Here is a 6,121-nt window from a genome sequence, read left to right as displayed (position 1 = left end):
AAAAACACATCAATAAAAGATCTATAGGTTATGAAAACGGAGTCTCCTAGATGCCCTTCTTGGCAGCCTGTATTTCTTTTAGGATGTCAGTGGTACTGAGTGGAATGAAGAAGTGACAGGGACAAAACTCTATAGTTGCTATGAAATTGGGTGTTTGGGAGGAAGATGCTGGGAATTGTGCATCACATGCTAGGACGCTGACAAAGGGGTCAATTGAGATATTGGAGGGAGTTCAGAAATGCCAATTCTCTTAAAACACTCTGCAATTCTACCACTTGGCCACTGATCAGTGGTTTTGGATAATGGCCAGATTGATTTAGATTCCACGGGTCGTTAATAGTATCCTTCAAACCAGAAGATGGGGACCATAACTGTGTGTGGGAGAGGCTACATGGTGCCACAGTTGTGCAATAAAGTAATTATGAATTGAATCCTTTAAATATTCATTTAGGAGTGAAAAATGAAATTACTTCTTAATCACTTTTGGTTGCCAAATTGTGCTTCTTTATACATGACTGCATATTTTTGTACTTTACAATTGTCAAGAACTGTGAAGGCATGCAGATTCTTACCTTCTTTTGCAAACTAGCAAGTTAGCCTGGCACAGTTTCACAGATGCTGGCAGAAAACACAGACTCCAGGGTCAGAGACACAGGACTTTATCACTCATGGCACAGCAAGCAGCACGAGGTTCATGTCCACGTTGGCTCCCCACCTGCACCCCCACCCCCACCCACAGGGGGTAACCGAGGGGAGCCCAGGTGAATGCTGTGCATGAAGTGGATTTGCATCACAGCTGAGGAACTCTGAGCTTAGGGAACCCAAAGCTTTTATAATAGACACTTGCACCAATGGGAGATGTTACACTAGACAGAAAACAAACCTGCCCTCCGCTCTGAAGGGAGACCTTATGTTTTCCCAGGTTGTTTGCCGTTCAAATATCCTGGAGAAAGTAGTCCAGAACACTAGTGGTCAGTGCCCCTGTTCACAAGCATGAAGAAACAAGGAGAATTGTCTCCTGACAAAAATAATAGTAGTTACACTCATATAGTGATTACTGTGTATTAGGAACAGTTCTATGTGCTTTAATGCTTTATATATATTATGCCACTTACTCCTCACAACAACTCTGTGAGGTTTTCCCCATTTCACAAATGAGAAAATGGAATTTTGTAATAATACAGAAGGTAGAGAGTCTGTAATGATTCAGATCACTGGAGACACTGACCTCCTAAGGCCTGAAAGGGGCATGATGTTTGATGTTTGTTTGTTTGTTTGTTTTCAAAGTAGGCTCCACCCCCAGCATGGAGTCTAATGCAGCACCTGAACTCACTATCCTGGGATCGGGACCTGAGCTGAGATCCAGATTCACCCACTTAACCCACTGAGCCACCCAGGTGCCCCAACATGATGTTTATTTTTAATAAGCCCACAGGTGATTCTGATAGACACCAAAGCTTGAGAATCAAGGATAAGCATTGTGCCTGGCTGGCTGAAGTGTGAGACTCTAGATCTCAGGGTTGTGAGTTCAAGGCCCACGTTGGGTGTACAGAGCACCTAAAAATTAAAAAAAGATAAGCATCGTCTTTCTAATTCCCTTAAATATTTAGCAAAACTTTCTCTTCCTTTCTAAATTTATGCCTACCTGATAAAGTCAACAATGTTTTTTCCTTTTATTTAAAACACAGGATTTTTGAGTTCTTGCTGTATAAGGAAGACTCGGAACCAAAAGAAAGGAAACCAATTTCTTTCCAATGAAGATGTTTAGGGAAAGTAAAGACTTTGAAAGGATCGGCTCATTAAATTTAATACAACATGTATTTAAAAGAAAAGAAAATTAAAAAATTGCCGACATTTCCAAGTTCTTAGTGGAAAAACATACTTTCTCCCATGATTACAATAGCCACAAATGTTGCATATCCATAAAAGGTCAGTATTGAGAATGTGAGAGATGGAATTATGTTAGGAAGTAAATGACTTACAGGAAAAATTTGAGTTTCACTCATTTTGGGGACCAGAAGTATGCATGGTAAAAAAAAAGAAAAAAGTATGTAGGGTGATGACCCTGTTTTTCTTTTTGTTTACATTTCAGAGTGCAGAGCTTTCTCTACAGGACTGAGAGATGTGATATGCATACTTACCTGCGGTGGTGACAGGACAAGGTGTCATTTGCTCCCATATACCTTTGGGAGTGTGCATGTCCTTTTTCCAATTTTTATTAATTTAAACCATTTGTCTAAAATTCCTTTGAAACGTAGTTTCTCTTTCAAAGTACATGTACTCTCATATCTGTGTTTTTTCAAAACAATAATTACACATGTTATGTAGACTGCGCAGTCTCCTAGCAGAGACAGAGGGCACACCCACTCAAAAGGCAGTATGTAGGGCAAAGGGAAACCAATGGGCCCTGCGAACACACCCTCCCACTTGAGCCCAAAGGGGTCAGGGGACAGAGGTGTGCCGAGAGGCTGCCTAGAGGAGCTGTGCTTTTTAACAGTGCCAATCCAAAGTAGACTGACAGAGAAAATCAACAGTAGACTCCCCCAAAACCAAGCAGAAGTTTGAGGGAAGGGGGCAGGATTTGTGAAAAGCAGTGTGGAGAGTGGATCTGGAAGGTAAATGGAGAAAATCAAATAGAGTTGCTCCTGTCTCTCCTCGAACGTTAGTGTTTTCAATTGCTTGTTCCTATCACAGAGCACTTTGGTCCCTGTGTTAGTGATTTTAACCCTTACTTGTATGGTCCTTTGAGGTTGGAAATTGTTTTCAAGGACACTATGTCACAATTCTGTCAGGAACATAAACATGTATCATCCTGTGATACAAAGGAAACAATTCAAAAGAAGCAAATTAAGAAGGCAGGGGTGGTTTAAAAAAAAAAGCTTTTGGTTAGGGTTAACTCCTTATTCATTCCCCTAAATGAGTTTCTTTCACAGAAAATTGCTAAATCAGAGAGGCTGCTTCAGAGAGAATCCTGCCTCCTGAACTTGACCAGAACTGCGGGGGGGCTCCCAGTGTAGATTGATCTTCCTTCCATTCCACAAGTGCCTAGGCACAAAAATACTACACCTACTTGTCTTGTTTTTAATGTTATAATAAGAAAAAAAAAACCAAATTGTTACTGTAAAATTCATGAGTTCTTTATTACCAATAACTTTGACTTGAATATCAACAACATTGTAAAAATAATCTGCCTTTACCCAAAATCTTTTGGTTTAAAGCAAACTGAAGAAGCTTTGAGTCGGATTTTATTCTATGATAATGAAAACCTAAAACAGATTTGAAATGTCTATGAATCCAGGGGCGCCTGTGTGGCTCAGTCAGTTAAGCATCTGCCTTCAGCTCAGGTCATGATCCATGAGTCCTGGGCTTGTGTCAAAACCCCAGCTGCAGAGGAGTCTGGAAAGCAGAGTTCTTTAACTGGGCACCCTGCTACCGTGAACAAAATTGGGATATGTATGTAGGAAAGATGAAGGGGAAAGTGGATATCGGACAGGCAATCAGCACAGTCTGCTTCTGGATATAACAAGCATGAAACCTTTTTCAAAGTGTTTATATCTGGCCCTCTGCCTTTCACCACAGATGGCAGTAGACAGAGAAAAGGTGTCTGGTTTCCTGAGCAATGTCCTGGGGTAGAGCCCTGCACTGGGTCCTGCATCAGGCTCTCTGCTCAGCGGGGAGCCTGCTTCTCCCTCTCCCTCTGCCCCTCACCCCTGCTCATGCCCTCTCTCACACAAGCGCTCTCTCTCTCTCTCTCAAATAAATAAATAAATCCTTAAAAAAAAGAAAAAAAGGAAAGATATGACCACGCCAGGTTAACCAGGATCTCGTTCCCAGTCATTGTGACTCAGGTTTAATGACTGAAATGAGTTGTCATGATGATAAAGCTAAATCTTGGCTGTTGCATCATCACAGAGACAGAATATGGATTAAAGGATCAAGGAAGATGTTTCCTTTATTTTGTTCTAAGACAAAATCTTTTTCAATTCAGTGCTCTGACGTTAGGTTTCAAGGAGTTCTGATCTAGCAAGCTGAGGGAACACTTCACTTAATACAATCACTCAAGTTATAAGAGAATGTATCTAGTCAAATAATTCAGATAATACAGATGTGTACAGCGTAAAAAGCAAAAGTCATTGTTATCTGTTTGGTGGAAATTACTTCTGATGCTTTTCTATGGCAATGCACTTTAAAAATAGACCTTCTTTCTTTTCTACAACTTCCATTGCATTGGTCTGGAGAGATAATGATTGTGAGATAATTATAAAACTGAATAGTAATACTATTCTTATAATTGAAAGAATCCCTTAATACATGTAAGATGCTACATTTGGAGAGAGAACGATTATGCCTCTTCCCACAGCACAATGAATGTGGCCACTGCAGCACCACCTAGGAGCCCTTGGTAGCTTGATTTCTAAGCCTCACAACAGTCCAGGGAAGCAAATATTACTATTATTTTCCTCAGAGCCTAAGGGATCTGAATTTCAAGAGGTGAAATCAATTTGACAAGATCACAGAGTTAGTCAGGAGGAGGGCTGAGATTTGAAGCTGAGTTACCATGCTTCAAAACCCTGCACTTTTCACTGTTTCTTTTTATCTCCCAGTATAGGTGAGATGGGTTCCTCTTGTAGGGAAGAACAAATTTAGGAAGGTCACACTTATGGGATCTCTGTAAACAACTATTAGTAATGTTATTTTGGACATACAAGTATACTGAATGTCTTGGAATGTCACTCTCTCATGCTGGTTTCCCCTCTTAGTACCTCTTCCCACCCTGCTATCCACTTGGCTAGTATCTGATACAATTCTTTTTTAAAAAAAAATATTTATTTATTTATTTATTTATTTATTTATTTATTTATTTGAGAGAGAGAAAGAGAGAGCACGCACGCACAAGCAGAAGGAAGAGGCAGAGGGAGAAGGGGAAGCAGTCTTCCCGCTGAGAGGGAGCCCAATGCGGGACTCGATCCCGGGATCATGACCTGAGCCGAAAGCAGATACCTAACCAACTGAGCCACCCAGAAGCCCCAAGAAAGGATCTTTAAAGAGGTAATTGAAATTAAATGAGGTCATAAATGGATGAGCTCTAAACTACGTGATTGTATTTGGAGACAGGGCCTTCAAAAAGATGACTAAGTTCAATGGAGACTGTCAGGTGGGGCTTAAAGAAGAGAGATGCACCAGGAACGTGTGTACACAGAGAAAAGCCATGTGAGGACACAGAAAGAAGATGGCCATTAGCAAGCCGAAAACCGTGGGCTCAGGAGAAGCCAAACTTGCCAACACTCTGATCTGGACTTCCAGCCTCCATAACTATGAGAAACTTAAATTTCTGTTGTTTAAACTACTCAACCTATGGTAATTTGTTATGGCAGCCCTAACAATCCAAAATACATTCTCAGAGATGCCCAGATTTCTTTCAACTCTTCTGTTGATAGCTTTTCAAGCCACCAAACAAACCAGCTTTCCTGCGAAACTGACAATACTTAACAGCTAACATCTGATTATTACTTAATGCTATTTTATGTTGAAAGCTGAGAAGTCTGTCTCTTGGAGTTCTGAATCTTTCACGCAGTACCTTGTTAATTGAAAGCCTAGCAAAGAGAAGAGAGGACTCCTACCCCTGACGACACATGATTGGTTTAGGTAGCCCAGGCCCAAGCTTTTCAGTCTTTAATTGGCCAGAGATTGATTTAGAGACATTTCAACCAACAAGAGGTAGAGGAGTCTTGCTAGGAATTTTGTGACATGGATATCTTTCTTTCCTTTAGGTTAGTAGAACTACCGCAGCCATTGTGTCACCATGAGGGAAGCAAGCCTTTCTGATGTCCAGAAAGCAGTGTGTAAGGATGAAATATGCCAAATTTTGATTCAGACCAACCCTCAAGCCCATCCTACTTCTGGACTTTCCAGTCACACGAACCAGTAAATCTCTCTTATTTTTAAAGCCAATATGAGTCTTATGTAACTTGCAAAAAAAATATAGAACATTCCAAATGATACAGGTAGGTGCAAGGGTATAAATCTGAATAAAGTCAGATCTCATCCCTTGGAGGGCATAAATTCATTTGCACTGATCAAATTGGCAAAAAGTGAATACAACAATAATACCAGTTCTGAT

Source organism: Ursus maritimus, unplaced genomic scaffold (assembly GCF_017311325.1).
Source record: "Ursus maritimus isolate PB19 unplaced genomic scaffold, ASM1731132v1 scaffold_17, whole genome shotgun sequence".
NCBI lineage: Eukaryota > Metazoa > Chordata > Mammalia > Carnivora > Ursidae > Ursus > Ursus maritimus.
Note: the sequence above shows the minus strand (reverse complement) of the source record.